Below are 17,616 nucleotides of genomic sequence, written 5' to 3'. Positions count from 1 at the left end.
ACTCCTGTTCTTCCGCCCGTTCGCCGCCGCCCGTACAGCTTCCGGCCTGGGCGCCGCCGGTGATTCCGCCGCCACCCTCGCGCCAGACTCGGCTCCACCGCCTGGTTCTCCTCCTCCGTCGCCGGCCTCGAGCGCCCGTTCCACCCGTCGCCGCCCATGGCCGACGGTGCGGAACCCGTGGCCGTCGAGGACTTGGAGGCGACCGGCGGCGACCCTGTGCTGGGGGCGGGCGGCCGTGGGTTGGGCGCGGCCGTCAATGTCCTGGGCGCGGCCGGCCTGGACGCGGCCGGCCTGGGCGCGGCCGGGCTGGGCGCCGGCGGCCTGGATGCCGGTGGCCTGGGCGCGGCCGGCCTGGGCGCCGCCGGCCTGGACGCGGCCGGGCTGGGCGCCGGTGGCCTGGATGCCGGTGGCCTGGGCGCCGCCCGCCTGGGCGCGGCCGGCCTGGGCGCCGCCGGCCTGGACGCGGCCGGCCTGGGCGCGGCCGGGCTGGGCGCCGGCGGCCTGGGCGCTGCCCGCCTGGGCGCCGCCGGCCTGGGCGCCGCCGGCCGTGGCCTGGGCCCCGCCGGCCGTGGCCTTGGCGTCGCCGGCCTGGTCGCCGCCGGCCGTGGACTGGGCGTCGTACGTGTACCCGCTGATGATGCCGCCGCCGATGACGGAGTTCATGTACGGTCCGCCGGGCATCCGGTCGTCCCCGCCGCAGGAGTCGTACAACAACATGTTCAACGAGGAGAACGCCAACTCGTGCAGCGTCATGTGACGCCCCCGCCGCCGCCGCCGCCGCCACCTCGCCGGCCGCCGCACGGTGTAGAAAAAACCGGCCGTGGCCTGGGCGCCGCTGGCCGTGGCTTGGCGGTGGGCGGCCGCGGCTTGGTCGGTGGCGCCCGTGCCTATGCCGGCAATAGGACGATGATGGCCGATGATGAGGCTGACTTCGATGAGTTAGCCCATCTAGCCCTACGTTCGGACCAGTATTGTGTTTCTTTTTCCCATGTTCCTAAGTGTGTTAATGCGCTCGTTTGTAATGATACTTCTTAAGTAATAAAGCTCTCTCCATTTCGAAAAAAAAATGAATAGGCTGGTAGAGCTTGTGATTGATAAAATCAACATGAACATCACAAGACTAATGATCTTTGCTTCCAACTTCAATTTTATAATATACGTGGACATGATTTTCCAAGGTACTACCTCCGGTCCATAATATTTGATGTTGCCGACCAGACTTTTGGCCTGCAGTCACAAATAAAACGAATCGGAGGTAGTATCTACACCGGTAGAAAACTGAGTATTAGTCCCGGTTGGAAGGGTGCAAATCTCTAAAAAAATCATCCGGGATAAAGCCATCGAGACAAAAGGGGTGTCTTTTATCCCAAGTCCCTCAACCGAGACTAAAGACACCCTTTAGTCCCGGTTGGCATACTAAATGGGCTGCCACGCCAGGCGCGGTACAGGCCCCCTTTTAACCCTGTTAGTAATACCAACTGGGATAAATAGTTTTGCAAAAAAAATTGAGAAATAAATAAATTCCCGGGGTCCCAGGGAGGCCTCCCTACACGCGCAAGTCACTAGTCACAGGTCACAAGTCACGCGATTTTCACGCAAAATATGCGCGTGCGCGGTTCGTGGATTCGAGCCACGACCTCAAGCCTCGCGCGTAGCTTCCTTGCCATCCCACCTACACACGACATCTGACGATATAGGGGATCCAATCCTTTTATACTAATTCGTGGGGAATCCTTTTATCCCAGTTGGAAGCACCAATCGGGATAAAAGACCCCCTTTTATCCCGGTTGGTATTACAAATCAGGATAAAAGTATCTGAAGGATTTAGTCTACACATGGGGATCCTTTTATCCCGGTTTGTAATACCAACCGGGATAAAAGACCTGATGACGTCGGATTCTGACACGTGCTTGGAATCGGCGTCAAAGAAGGAGAAAGGGGGCCGATGCGGCGGACTAGAAGCTACAATTGGGAATCGGCCGATTGAAGCTACAATGTTCTGGCCGACTGGTAGAGGGAGTTGATAAAGGCTGGTTGATTGGGAGTTGGGATGGTTTGGCCAGTATGGGCCTAAGGTGGGCCAAGATGAAGATTAGATGAAGATGGAGTTTGGCTAGTGGGAAAATAATAACCAACTCGGATACGAGTTGTGTTTGTAAATATTCGTTGTCGTTTAAAATTAGAGATAGATTCTAGTCGGTTAGGAAATCAGTTGTAACAAGGTATAAATAGCTGCCTCAAGAGGCTTGTAAAACAACACATCAATCAATACAACAAATCTACTCTTTCCTCATACTTTACTTTCAAGTCGGCGACTTCGCCAAAACCTTTTTTCTTTCACGAGTTCGTACGGATTGGCAGGACTGCATCTACACGATCTCCGGCCGATTCTGTAAGTTCCGCTTATCGAGTAATATCTAAGCTTTAACTTCGGGCGCAGCGCTGTTGTTTTGTTTAGATTTATTCACCAATTATCGATATTAACTAGAGTCATAGGTTTTACCTATTATTTTAGTTTTTATCACCAGTTATCCAGCTTGAGGTACGGACTGTCGTCTTTTATTATTTTTATCCTTTATCATCACATAGCCGATTAGATCCACTCCAAGTGTTGTTTTTGTAGTGTTGTTTAGGTTGCTCTAGAAGTTTTCCTTACGGTTGCTACGTGAGTATCGGCTGTCGTATAGCCGGTCATCTCTATAGTAAATTGGCCGATTCGCTGATACGCTCTTCAAGACAGATCGGAACTCTAGCCGATCGAAACCCCTGGAATCTAATATTCTTCTTTCCTTGTCAATCAACAGCTCAGATTGACTGGCACGCCGCGCAAACCGCACAAAGGCAATAACCCGAACAGGAGCTAAGCAAATTCTCCCGGGTCGTGTGTCTGACGCTAAGGGTCATCGGCCGATTTTCAGCACCAACACACTTTTGGCATGCCTGGTGCGACAGAAACAAGATCCAACATGTCGAAGGCTGCTGAGATCTCCGAAGATAACATCATCGAAGTCACGGAAGCAGATCTCAAGGACGATCAAGAAGAGGAAGTGGCGAGGGCTATAGAAGAATACAGGAAGACATGCCTGCAATCTTTCAGTTGTATCAGAAGCGGAGAGACCGTCAAGAAAGCTCCTCTCCCCACTTCCCGCCATATCACCATCGCCGAAGACTCAGGGAAGATGTCTGAGATGATTCAACAGCCCGTGTATCAGGCTATGATTGACCAGTCCACGGTGATGACCAATACCGTGTACAACGCTGTTATCAGTTCCTTGGTCAGCAGCGCAGCTCAGGGGTATCAGGGACCAGCTTATGCCCCTCCGATCGTGGCACCAATTAGAGGATTCTCAGCGGTGCCAAACGCGTCTCACTCGGCTCCTCAGCCGATGCAGATGCAACATGGAGGGTACAACACTTCAATGCACCTAGGGTACAACGGCGCATCATTCTACCAATCGCAAGCGCCATCTCATTGCACTCCAATCTCCTCGGTACAACCGCCACTCTCAAACTTGGCGCCATGGGGGTAGCAGCAACAACCGCCGGTCTAGATCCGTCAAACAGTTATGGGAAGTCTCCAGTCCAGGCGTTATTCAACTCGACTACTCGGCCGACAGCCCCGCAATACCAGCCAGCCACTTCAGAGATCGGCGGAGGGGTAGGCGCTTCAGAACCGCTCAGAATTGCAGCGTTGATGATATTGTACGATGAAACGGCGGATCCCCTACGTCAGCAACCATCGGCTACTCAACCGACAGCCCCACCACAAAATCTGCAGCATACTCCGGTCCATCACCCAATCGTGGCACCGCCAGTCCAACAGCATGTACCGATTCCTCAACCGGTCGTGCATCAGCAGCAGGTGGATTGGACCGCAAGGATAACGGAGGTAATTCAAGATCAGTTTGGGTTGAAACCAAAAATACAAACTTACACGTACAAGATGCCATACCCACCTGCTTATGACCTGTTGACGTTCCCTCATCGATACAAAGTCCCCGACTTCACCAAGTTCTCGGGCCTGGATGACACGTCAACGGTGGAGCACGTGAATAGATTCGTCATCCACTGCGGGGAGGCCGCTACGCAAGATGCTCTAAGAGTGCGACTGTTCTCGTCGTCCCTGTTCGGATCAGCCTTCCAGTGGTTCACTACACTGCTGCCAACTCCATTGTTACCTGGGCCAATTTGGAAAAGCAATTCCATAAATACTTCTATGTGGGGGTCCACGAGATGAAACTGTCAGACCTAACCGGCCTCAAGCAAAGAAGTGACGAGTAGGTGGCCAGCTATACACAGCAATTCAAGGAAGTTAGGAACAAGTGCTACACCTTGGTCTTGACTGACACCCAACTGACCGAAATCGCCTTCCAGGGACTCCTACCGCACATCAAAGAGAAGTACGCCTCCCAAGAGTTCGAAAGCTTAAGCCAAGTCGTTCATCGGCTGTCCGGGCAAGAGATACACCCCTTTGACCAACAAAGGAACTTTCAGAAAAAGGTGGCGCATGTAGAAGGGTCCGAATCAGAAGAAGAGGCGGAAATCGGTCTAGCAGAGTGGGTAAAAGGAAAAAAACCGATATCGTGCCCGTTTGGAAAGAAGTAACCAGAAACATTTGGCTTCAACACGCCAAAGGCCGACAAAATCTTTGACTTGCTGCTTCAAGAGGGGCAGATCAAACTTTCGCCTTACCACACCATTCCGTCGGCCGAGCAACTCAAAAGGATAAAATATTGCAAGTGGCGCAATGCTACATCCCACGACACAAATGAGTGCAAGATCTTCCGACAACAGATACAGTCGGCCATTGAGCAAGGAAGACTAAAGTTCGAGGTTCCAGTGAAACCAGTGAAGCCGATGAAGATCGATCAACACCCCTTCCCCATCAACATGGTCGACATAGGAAGAAACGCACTACAAACCAAAGTGCTGACCAAAGTGTGGATCCCAGAAATCAGGCCACGGTCAAGGATGTCAAAGGAAAAGGACGGATGGAAGACGAAGGTGAAAGATCAGAAAGGCCACGTCAACCTATTACTTCCCAAGACTTACTCAACAAGTATCAGCGGCAGCGGGAAGATTCAAGACGCCGCGAGGAGATGATGCGCCGACACGAGGATCACTGGAGGTGCCCGTTTTTCATCCACTGCTGGGAGAATAACCTCATATTACCGTCGGTCGATAACTGCCCCGAGTGCAACGACCAGTATCGCAGCAGCTGTCCGTTCAAGAGATCACGCTCCAGGGATCGAAGACTAGAGCCGATCAGCAGAAACAGGCACGAGCAAGAAGATTGGCTCGTTTCAGAGCGTGATCGGCTGGGGGGGGGGCAGAGTTGACCAGCATAATCGGCTGGGGGGCAGGACCAGCACACATGTTCGGCTGGGAGAGATGGCCGACGCCAGAGTCTCAGATGAGAATCCCCTAGGGCGAGAGCCAGACTGGGAGCGCACAAAATTGAGAAGCAAACCAGTAAACCCTAGATGGTGCCCAGACGGTTTGACTAAGTCCTAGAAACGAAGGGTCCAACGTCTGCGCCAATGGGAGCAGCAGGAAGAAGAACAAAAACAAGCGATGGATAAGAAAGGGGACATGTCTCGAGTTTGGCGCCCCAGAAGAAAAGTCGGTGAAGGAGACAACGATCTTGATTCGGCAGCTGACGTCAGCATGGTGTTCATTTTGCCGATGGAGTTCATGGCTCCCGCCGATCGAGACGACGCGATAGAGATAGAGGAGCGAATGGCACAATTGGCTATGGAGCCAATGACCGCCACTTTTGAGAAACCCAAGGATGAAAAACGCCAGCATCTCAACCTATTCCTTTGGACACGTCAATGGATGACCAATCGCCAAGCTATTGGTAGATGGAGGCACTGCTGTGAACATCATGCCATATGCTATGTTCCGCAAGTTGGGCAAAGGTGAAGAAGATCTAACCAAGATGGATATGATGCTCATGGATTTCGAAGGCAATGTATCTCCGGCCCAGGGGGCACTTTGCGTCGACCTCACCATCGGAAGTAAGACCCTACCCACCACTTTCTTTGTTATTAATGGCAAAGGCTCCTACTACATGTTGCTCGGGCGAGATTGGATCCACACAAACTGCTGCATTCGGTCTACGATGCACCAATGCCTTGTCCAATGGGTCGGCGACAACATCGAAGTAGTCACCGCCGATTCCGCCTACAGCGTTGCCGCGGCCGACGCACAACAGTGGAGCTGTGATCACGTCAGATGCATATCTGGCAAGGTTTGGGACATCAATTTCCTAAAGGTGTTCGATTTCAGTCTACAGCCGATCCAAGCAGTCGGCTCAAAAGAATCAAGTTAAAATGGATCAGTTCGTCCGAGAAGATGGGAAGCTCGGGCACGGGTTTATGTCGGCCGATTCATTGGAGATGGTGGACCTTGGAGACGGCAGCAAGCCAAGGCCGACGTATATTAGTGCTAGGTTAGAACCCGAGTATAAGTGTGAATTAACGAGTCTATTACGAGAATTTAAAGATTGCCTTGCTTGGGAGTATCATGAGATGCCTGGTCTAGACCGGTCCATCGTCGAACACCGATTGCCTATAAAACTAGGGTATCGGCCGTACCAGCAACCTACAAGACGTTGTAATCCTAAAATTTTACCTGATATAAAGGCCGAGATTACAAGACTAATTGAAGTAGGGTTTATTCGACAATGTCACTATGCCGAGTGGATTTCCAATATTGTGCCCGTATACAAGAAAAATGGAAAGCTACGTGTGTGCATTGACTTCAGGAATCTTAATCAGGCTACGTCGATGGATGGATATCCGATGCCGACGGCTGACGTTTTAATAGATGCCACCGCAGGACACAAAGTCATCAGCGTCATGGATGGTAATGCTGGGTACAATCAGGTATTAATGGTCAAAGAAGATATTTCAAAGATGGCTTTCAGATGCCCAAGCCACCTCGGTTTGTTCGAGTGGTTAGTAATGACTTTCGGTTTAAAAAATGCTGGAGCTACGTACCAACGGGCTATGAATTATATATTCCACAAGCTTATTGGTGTCGTGGTGGAGATCTACATTGACAATGTCATGGTTAAGTCAAAGGGGTATCAGGAACATCTGGCCGATTTGCGAAAAGTCTTGGAATGCACAAGGCAGCATGAGTTAAAGATGAATCCAAACAAGTGTGCCTTCGGCGTTTTGGCTAGACAGTTTCTGGGATTCATGGTTCACGAACGAGGCATCGATATCAATCGGAAAATTATAGCTGCTATCAAAAAAGTCATGGCCCCATAGAACAAGATTGAGCTATAGTCCTTAATCGGTAAGGTTAACTTCATCCGACGGTTCATATCTAACTTGTCCGGGCGTATTCAAGCTTTCACCCCTTTGTTGAAATTAAAACCCGATCAAGAATTTGTATGGGGTGAGGAATAGCAGAAAGCATTGGACGACATCAAACAGTACCTAGTCTCGCCACCAGTATTGGTTCCGCCGTAGGCCGACAAGCCATTCAAATTATACCTGTCGGCCGATGAACGAGCTATTGGGTCAGCACTGGTCCAGGAATTTGAACGAAAAGAAAGAGTAATCTATTATGTCAGCAGGAGACTCCTGGACATTAAACTAGATATCCTCCGGTGGAATGGCTGTGCCTTTGTTTATATTTTTCATGCACCAAACTCAGGCACTATCTATTATCAGCAGAGTGCATAGTCGTATCCAAAGATGATGTGGTCAAGTACATGTTGTCATTGCCGATTTTGAAAGGAAGGATTGGAAAGTGGAATCTAGCTTTCTCAGAGTTCGACCTGAGGTATGAATCGGCCAAAGCTGTCAAGGGCCAAGTAATGGCCGATTTCTTAGCCCAGCACTATGGACCAGAAATTACTGTCGTCGAACCAGCTCCATGGACACTATACTTTGATGGGTCTTCGTGTGGGGTCGGATCGGGAATCGGCATCATCTTCATATTGCCTCGGGGGGCAAGTTATGATTTTTCTCTGCCAATTGAGGCGTCCGCTACTAATAATCAAGTGGAGTATCGGGCTGTTCTAAAAGGTATCCAATTATTGAGAGAGGTCAAAGCTGACGCGGTGGAAATTTTTGGGGATTCCATGCTCATTCTAGATCAATTAACCGGAAAGTCTGAATGCAAGGATGATATCTTGAGGATTTCCTACGAAGATTGCCTCAAGTTATTGAAGGAGTTCAAGTCTGCGATTATTGAGCATATTCCTAGGGGTTACAACAAAGAAGCCAATAGGCTTGCCCAACATGCTCCCGGGTATCGGCCGATTCAAGGTGCCATGACCCTGGAGCTCACGGTCGATGATTGGAGAAGGGAGATCGTTGATTACTTACAAGACCCGTCCAAGAAGGTGGACCGGCGAGTACATTTTTAGGCCACAAAATATGTATTACTTGAAGATGACTTGTTTTACCGGACGATTGATGGAGTATTACTCAAATGCCTTGGGGTAGAAGAAGCAAAGGTCCTGATGGGAGAAATTCACGAAGGTGTATGTGGGGCACATCAGTCGGCTCACAAGATGAAGTGGATGATTAGAAACAATGGTTATTACTGGCTGACGATACTCGAGGATTGCTTTAAGTATTATAAGGGATGCTAGGATTGTCAGAAATTCGGCAATGTGCAATGTGCACCAACGTCGGCTATGAACCCAATAATTAAGTCGTGGCCGTTTAGCGGTTAGGGAATCGACCTCATCGGACAGATTTATCCTCCATCAAGCAAGGGAAATAATTTCATATTAGTAGCTGTTGACACAAAAACTTATCTATTGTTTCTACTGCCGGTGAATTTATCGGCTCAGAGTGGGATCAAGGCATCAAGCCGATGGGGTTCTTTATATTTCAAGAGGAGTCAATGTGGCTTTGGATATTGCAATCAGACATCATTGGCTCTAAAGGCAAGCATCGGACTTCTATAATTAGTTTCGGAACATGAAGCCTTCATACTCCAAAACTGGGGGGCTGTGTTGACACCGAATTATCGGACTTCTATAGTTAGTTTCGGAACATGAAGCCTTCATACTCCAAAACTGGGGGGGCCTGTGTTAATACCAAAATTTGGAAATATGCTGTGAAAGGAAAGAATCGACCGATGATGCAAAACATGACGAAATCTCCTAACTAAGGATATTTGCGAGCTGGCTGTAGAGATCAGGAACAAGTGCATGAAGAAAGAGAAAGCAAGAAAGCTAGAAGATTAAAGTCAACGCACACATGTGTACGGCAAGAGTTCCAATAGTCTGGCATGCACGTACGGGAGGTTGTTTTATAGAATAAAATATTCTGGAGATAGAGTTGGTTAGGGATAAGCTTGATTAGAGATAGAGTTGGGTTAGTTAGAGATAGAGTTTTGATTAGAAAATATTGTGTACGTGACTTGCCTTGTACGTGATTAAAATGCCAATTATGTAACGTCAAAGGCCATCCGCCCTATAAATATTAAGGGTCCTGGCCATTGTAATTATCATCACACGATCAATAATACAACATATTTACCTTTACCTTTCGGCTTCACGCTATTGCTCTAGGAGTAGGAGTAATGTAGCTTCTCGACGAGTTCCTTCTAGCAAGCTGGGCTGCATCGACCTCGATCTCCGGCGAGCTGCAAGTTCCGTCATCAGGTGTTCTAGGCTTTAACCACCGGGCGTATCGCTGTGGTTTCGTCTAGTTTCATCTACCAGTTATCGAGTATCTTGGATCTTTGACTTACGGCGCATCGCTTCTGTCTTGATCTACGATATTCACCAGTTATCCTGCCTTGATTAAGTCTGCATCGGCTGATATTTATCTGTTCTATCGTCTTGCCATTCAGTTTTCTTTAATTAGCTTTAGATCGGTTCATTATAGATGACAGATCGTTTAATAGCCTGTTGCATCTTAATCCTGGTTAGCCCTTCGAGTGCTGTTGGGATTAAGTTTCGTTATGATTGGATTCATCGGGTGGTGGGGTTCAGATTAACATCCTGCTAAATATTTCTAGATTGCAACTACCGGGCGCATCGCTGTGGTTTCATCTAGAGATATTGGTGGTGATGTTAGTTTAGATCTCATCGGCTTGTGGCTCTAGCTATGGTGGAGCAACAACTCAACAGCATCGTGTTTCCTATCGGCCGTATGGCTGATGGCTATTGTAAATTATATTAAATCGGTCCGATCGGCCGACTCCATCGAACTTCGAGAGAATTATCTCCACCTTGTCAGTTGAATGGTCAAACTGACTGGCACGCCTGCGCACACCATGCGCGCCGATTTGGATTCTGCACTGGAGTTAAGCAGATCTCCCAGGTCCTCATGTGGTGATGCAGGGTCCACCACCTTCAGGATTTTGCATCAATAGTAGCCACTGACTACTTTACTAAATAGGTGAAGGCAGTCCCCCTAAAAACCATGACGTCGGCCGTCATGATTGAATTCGTAAGGGAGCACATTATCTATCGGTTTGGTGTTCCTCAGACCATTACGACCGATCAGGGAACAATGTTTACTTCAGGAGAGTTTGAGGAGTTCACTGCCGATATGGGAATTAAGTTGCTATATTTTTCTCCGTATTACGCTCAAGCTAATGGTCAGGCCGAATCATCCAATAAGGGGATAATCAAGTTGATCAAGAGGAAGATAGAGGAGCAACCAAAGAGATGGCATACGACTTTGAGTGAGTCCTTGTGGGCCTGCAGGATGGCCTGCCACGGCGCTACTAAGGTATCTCCTTATCAATTGGTGTATGGACATGAGGCGGTACTACCTTGGGAGTTGAGGATGGGGTCTAGATGCACGTCACTTCAAGATCAGTTGACGGCCGACGATTATTCTCTCCTCATGAAAGGGGAGCTCGACGATTTGGCAGGTCAGTGATTGAGGGCCTTGATCAGTATTGAAGAGAATAAGAAAAGAGTTGCCAGGTGGTATGACAAGAAGGTCAAGGTCAAGCAGTTCTTCCAAGGGGATTTGGTATGGAAATTGGTACTGTCGATAGGGTCTAAGGATCCCAAATACGACAAGTGGTCGCCTACTTAGGAAGGGCCGTATAAAATCGGTTGGTGCACGCCAGGAAATGCATACATATTAGACCATCGAAGGAGAGGAATTTACAAGGGCCTTAAATGGGAGATATTTGAAAATATACTATCCCAACATATGGGTAGACGCTTAACCAACGATTTAGTGTATCGAGTCATTATGGCCGATTCCTATTGACTTGTGCTTATATAGCCGATGCAAGGAGGCATCGCCTTGAGGACGAAACCTCTGATGAAATAGGCTGATTATTATTCGGTACGGTGATCGGATACATGGCCGCCGTGGTACAAGTCGCCCTTAGACCAAAAGTACCAATACATCTATCGAGTTACAACATGATTAACTACGTTTCAACTAGGCTTTGCTTTTATTGATCTCTCTTTGGACTCGGCCTAGTTCTATTAAGAGACGGGTGCTCTTCTCCTCCATATCCACCATGGCATCTTCGAGGGTGACCTGGCGAGGTAACTGATGAATCCTCTCAAGCAACGGCTGAGGTGGCTTCTTGGAGCTGTTGGCTTCGATGTGATCCATGATCTTCTTGATGTAGGCCGGGAGATGGTCCTTAAGTTCCTCACGGTGGGCTTCAATCAGATCTCTGTCTGCTTGCGTCAGTGGTTCCTCAGAGTGCATAATCTCGGTAGCTCGCTCAAGATTAGGGCTGAGCTGGGTCGGCTGGAAAAATAGCGGGCAATCAGTCGTCGAAAGGAATTGGTCAAGGAGCGCAAGGGTGATCCCATACCTGGTTGACGGAGGAGGAGGAAGACATCTAGGCGCCTGGTTAGGGATCTAAAAATGGTCGAGCATAGTGTAGAAGGATGGATGAGATACAAGTGCTTCTAGGAGGAATGTAGAGACCCCATATTTATAGGAGGAGAAAAGGTAAGGGGCAACAGTTAGTAAAGCATCTATTCAAAACAGATGACCGTTGAGCTAAAAGCTGCGAAGGGGAGACGTTCAAGTTTGTATTCACACAGCAACGACAAAAGGAGCATTAAATGTTTATACAGAGGTATTCAGAAGATAATTCAACGTTTGATACATTCATTCAAGAAGAGTATTGATGGCCATGATCGCCCGCTAGCGGATCTGATCCGCTGAGTCTAGAACCCATTGGTCGTCTTCGGCCGATCCAAGGACTTCTGGCATGTTGCGGTGAAGCCGGATGGCCTCATGGGCAAGAGTTTGTCTCTCCTGCTTCAGATCAGCGATGACGGCTGGAAGGTCATGGAGCTTCTTTTCTTCGGTGGTGATGGCTTTTGTCACCTGCTCCATTTACTTGGCAAGTTCTACCCTACACCGTTTTAGACGATCTATGGTGCTGACAATATCTGGGTGAGAATTTTCAAGTACGCCAATTCGGTGATGTACCTCTTGAGCTTGTTTTTGTAGGAATCCTCTTCTTCACGTGCCTTTGCCAGCTTAGCACGATCGGCCATGTGCCGTAGAGCTCTGAACACTGGGATCTACATTGATTCGATATATGATGCAGGTGCAAGAGCTTCTTCTGCGTCCTTTGGGACTCGGCCTTTTATTTCGTTGAAGATCTGTCGAATCGGCGAGGCGTCTTCTACCAATCGGTCGATGTCATCCTGAAGGAGGACTCGGATGCTCTGAAGCTTTGCACGTACTTCGTCGGGAATTGAGCCCAGAGCCACCTGTCGAGAGGCTACCTCTTCATCATCAGAGACAGCGACTGCGAATGAAAAGAGGCTGTTATTGGGCGTATCTTGCTCCTGTAAAAGTAAAAGAGGAAGGAACGGGTTAGCCAATGATAGTGGAGATCGGTTAAATTGGATGTCGAAGGCCCTTACCTGCTTAAAACGAATTTATTCCCTTTGTGATGGTGGGATTGCTACGCTTGACTCAGGAATCGGCGCGATTGGCTCATCAGAAGAGGAGGACTCGACGATGATCGGCGCTGTGCTTGGGCCAGCCTCTTGGAGAGTAACAAAAGGAGAGTTTCTATAAGTATGAAGTAAATAGTCATATCTGAGGATGAGTACCAGTTACTTTACCTCTGCGGGTCGTCCGGCCGATGACGGTTGGAAAGGTACGATTGATGTACCCAGAGTAGCCTACATCAAAAATCGGTCAGTTTTGACTAAGGATCGACAGACTTGAATAAGATGTATATTCATTACCTCAACCGAAAGGATTGCTGGTGGTTCGGTCTGTGCCTGGGGTGCAACCGATTGTTGCGAGGTCTACTCAGGAAGGATTTGCGCAGCCTAACAGAAGACGGAAGTTAATATTGATAGTATACCTGGAGAAATGTGATGCTTATAGAATTACTTGAACAGCTTCTACCAGTAAGGATGCAGCTGCTGATCCGGCTTCCGTAGCAGCTTGGGGGTCGACCTCCTAGACGATCGGCAGAGTTGGTGTGGCTGAAGACTCGGCTGGTAGCACCACTGATTGATCGGCCGGTTCTATGCGGGCGCGCACCTGGCGGCTTGTCTTCTTTGAAGAAGATATCTTCAGTTTCTGCTTCAATTGGCCGGTGATGATGTCTTCAATTGACGGGGCTTGAAAGCCGATGATTGGAAATGAAGTATATGGGTGGCGATTCTCTATCGGCCTGCCACTACGGCTGCGCGTTGGAGGGAGTTGGCTTTCAGACTGCAAGGAAAAGAGGGAAGTTGGTAGTAATCTTGCAGCGTAAAGGGTACAGTGTCAAATCGGCCATAAGGATTGGTACCTTTGCATTTGGATCAATATTGGCGGAGTCCAAATCGTTACAATATGTTGCAGGAGATGTGCAGAAGAGGTGTTGTTTCCACTCGCCCCACCATAGCTTAAATTGTTGGATAGCAAAGGAGGCCACCACCCAGTCGGCTAAGTCAACGGTACTGGAATCTGGCGTCAAGGTGCACAGCCGATTGTATTCAAGTCCTCTAGAGAGCTCCTCCCAAAACTTCACACAGCCAGCAAAATAAATCTTAATCGGCAACTGTCCGAGGCCAAATTGTCGCGCTGCCACTGATGGGTTGTAAAATTCATAGGTTGGGGAGTCTTTTCCTGAGAAGAAGTTTGCTGGTAGGATCCCAGGCTTGATCAAAATATCCATAACTCATTATCAATGGAATTGGTGCTTGAATTGAAGCAGTCGGGGTTTTCAAGATTGGCTCAGTTCTCTGATATGGGTACCAGCTTGTAGTTTCTTCATTGAAGCCGTGGAAGCGTCTGAAATACTCGGCTTTCTTTGTGGGGGTAAACTTACTGCCAGGAAAAGCTAACGCTGCCTCACCAAAGGAAGTGCAACACTGTCTTAATGTTGGGTTTTCCTCTAACTCAATATTCGGGAACGTCTTGGTCTCAACTCGTTCCCTGGAGACCTTGCTCCTGTATAAGTTAAGCCAAAGGGTGATAAACCACCAGGGTTCCCAATCGGCTCTCCGGATGACAGCTTGACGGTGATTTGGTGCATCATATGATAGGCCGATCCTAGCAGGTGTTTTCCTAAGGAGATAGTAGAACCTTTTGCTAGGGCTTCGGCTAGAGCCTGTGTATTGGAGGAAGGGCCAACTGCTTTGCCCCAGATGAAATATTTCTCTAACCACATCATCAGGAAAGCTGTGTATTCTCTGTCGCCGATGGGACCAGTCTTCATATTTTTATCAATGTAGCCTTTCCACCCACCAATTCCCTTTGTTTCTAGGTGATGGGTTGGTTTGATCAAGAATCGAAGGGCGAATCGGGGGAAGAGATGTCAAGACCGGTCAGCATTAGGACGTCGGCCAAGGTAGGGGTCATGGGCCCATGTCCAAAAAGGAACGCATTAAGAGTGTCAGACCAGAAATAAGAAGTTGTCATGACCAAGGGTTCATTCTTTTCCATTTGAGACAGAGATAAGTTTATGCATTTGCCGATTTTTAGTTCATCCCAGAAAACCTTCTTGGAATTGGACATCCTTTGAAACCACTCCTTCCAGCCAAGGGTTTCGTTCGGCCAAGATCTGAATGCGCCTGTCCACTGGCTTAAATCCATGGGTGACTGCTTGAAAGGGATCCTATGGGTTTCCAGGTTGATCAATTCAGTGGGATCTGGATTCCCCATGGGGCCAAGACCGATGAGGCCGGGTGCATTAGAAATAGGGATGTTGATTTGCTGCCTAAGTTCCTAAGAAGAACACAAAGGGAGAACTAAGAACAGATCTAAAAAATGCGCGAAACAGTGAAAAGGAAAAAGTTTCGGATATTTACCTCTGGAATGAAAGCCATTGGAGTGAACGGAATGGGATGGTCGGAAGATGAAGGAGAAATCGCTGGAGGGATGCAGCTGGAAGATGAAAGGGCGCCGAAGTGCGATGGGAGATGATTCGCCGGGGAAAGAGGGTTTCTGAGCTCGTGGAGAAGAAGCGGCGGAGAATGCAAATATTTAAAGACGGTTCGAGAGAGGGGTAAAGGCGGGATTTTTACCGCGCCGTCTACACGAATTTCGGGAAGAGCGTTTGCATGTAGGCGCCTAGTTCGAAAAATTGTAATCATCAGAGAGAAGACTGCGGAACAGAAAGGGGCTTTCACTGCGCCCGCCTCGGAGGAGGAGTTAGAGTTGAAAGAATTTCGAAGCAAAAAGTTGTGTTTTACTCCGAAACTGGGAGGCATGTGTTGATGTTGGATTCTGACACGTGCTTGGAATCGGCGTCAAAGAAGGAGAAAGGGGGCCAATGCGGCGGACTAGAAGCTACAGTTGGGAATCGGCCGATTGAAGCTATAGTGTTACGGCCGACTGGCAAAGGGAGTTGATAAAGGATGGCCGATTGGGAGTTGGGATGGTTTGGTCGGTACGGGCCTAAGGTGGTCAAGATGAAGATTAGCTGAAGATGGAGATTGGCCCGTGGGAAAATAATAACCAACTCGGATACGAGTTGTGTTTGTAAATATTTGTTGTCGCTTAAAATTAGAGATAGATTCTAATCGGTTAAGAAATCAGTTGTAACAGGGTATAAATAGCTGCCTTAAGAGGCTTGTAAAACAACACATCAATCAATACAACAAATCTACTCTTTCCTCGTACTTTACTTTCAAGCTAGTGACTTCGCCAAAACCTTTTTTCTTTCACGAGTTCGTACGGATTGGCAGGGCTGCATCTACACGATCTCCGGCCGATTCTGTAAGCTTTAACTTCGGGCGTATCGCTGTTGTTTTGTTTAGATTTATTCACCAGTTATCGATGTCAACTAGAGTCATAGGTTTTACCTGTTATTTTAGTTTTTATCACCAATTATCCAGCTTGAGGTACGAACTATCAGCTTTTATTATTTTTATCCTTCATCATCACATAGCCGATTAGATCCACTCCAAGTGTTGCTTTTGTAGTGTTGTTTAGGTTGTTCTAGAAGTTTTCATTACAGTTGCTACGTGAGTATCGTCTGTCTTATAGCCGGTCATCTCTGCAGTAAATCGACCGATTCGCTGATACGCTCTTCAAGACAGATCGAAACTCTAGTCGATCGAAACCCCTGGAATCTAATATTCCTCTTTCCTTGTCAATCAACAGGTCAGATTGACTGGCACGCTGCGCGAACCGCACCAGGGCAATAACCTGAACAGGAGCTAAGCAGATTCTTCCGGGTCGTGTGTTCGACGCTGAGGGTCATCGGCCGATTTTCAGCGCCAATGAGACCCCTTTTATCCCGGTTGGTGTTTCCAACCGGGATAAAAGGGTCTGAGGGCTTTAGTTCTTTTTCAGCCACCCGTGAGGGACCCTTTTGTCCCGGTTGGAGTTTCCAACCGAAACAAAAGATCCTATTTTATCCTGGTTGGTGTCGTGAGCTTTAATCCCAGGTGGTAACACCAACCGAGATTAACAGGGTGACTTTTAGTCCCGGTTATTCTTACCACCCGGGACAAAAAGGTCCCCCACGAGTAGCTGATTTTTTCACCCGGGACTAAAAGGTCCCCCACGGGTGGCTGATTTTTGAACCGGGACAAAAGGTGATTTTTAGTTCCAGTTGCAAATACAAACTGGGAGTAAAGCTCCGCGCACCCCTTTTGTACCGGGCCTACTTTAAACTGGGATTAAATGGGGGCACATCGAAAGTCAGTTCTCTACTAGTGGTATTATTTAAATTTTTCTTAGATAACTGTCAAGAAATTTAGGTGAGTTCTCGTATCTAATGAAGTCATCACAATTGTCCCCACTGTATCTAATCGATAAGCATACGCTAGGATTCAAAAAGAAGAAACCAAGCGGTGCTATGACAGGAGTGTTCGAAGGGGACGGGATTATTAAACTACGAGTGGTCTAAATACAAGGGGTGTTTGGTTCCTCTGACTTATTTTTAGCACCCGTCACATCGAATGTTTAGATACTAATTAGGAGTATTAAACGTAGACTATTTACAAAACCCATTACATAAGTGGAGGGTAATATAAACACAAATTCAATTGTAAAATGTTTAATATATTTGTGTGATCAGCTTCGTGCCACATGTTATTTCGAATGTTTTTAGTATAAATGATAAACACATGTCAATTACCATTTAACAAAATCTTGTCAAATTACTCCATGTAATGGGAAACTTTTCCTTATTCCCTACGGAAAAAGAAGAGCATAGAAACTACTCCATTTTCTA

Source organism: Setaria italica, chromosome VI, assembly GCF_000263155.2.
Source record: "Setaria italica strain Yugu1 chromosome VI, Setaria_italica_v2.0, whole genome shotgun sequence".
Taxonomy (NCBI): Eukaryota; Viridiplantae; Streptophyta; class Magnoliopsida; order Poales; family Poaceae; genus Setaria; species Setaria italica.
Note: the sequence above shows the minus strand (reverse complement) of the source record.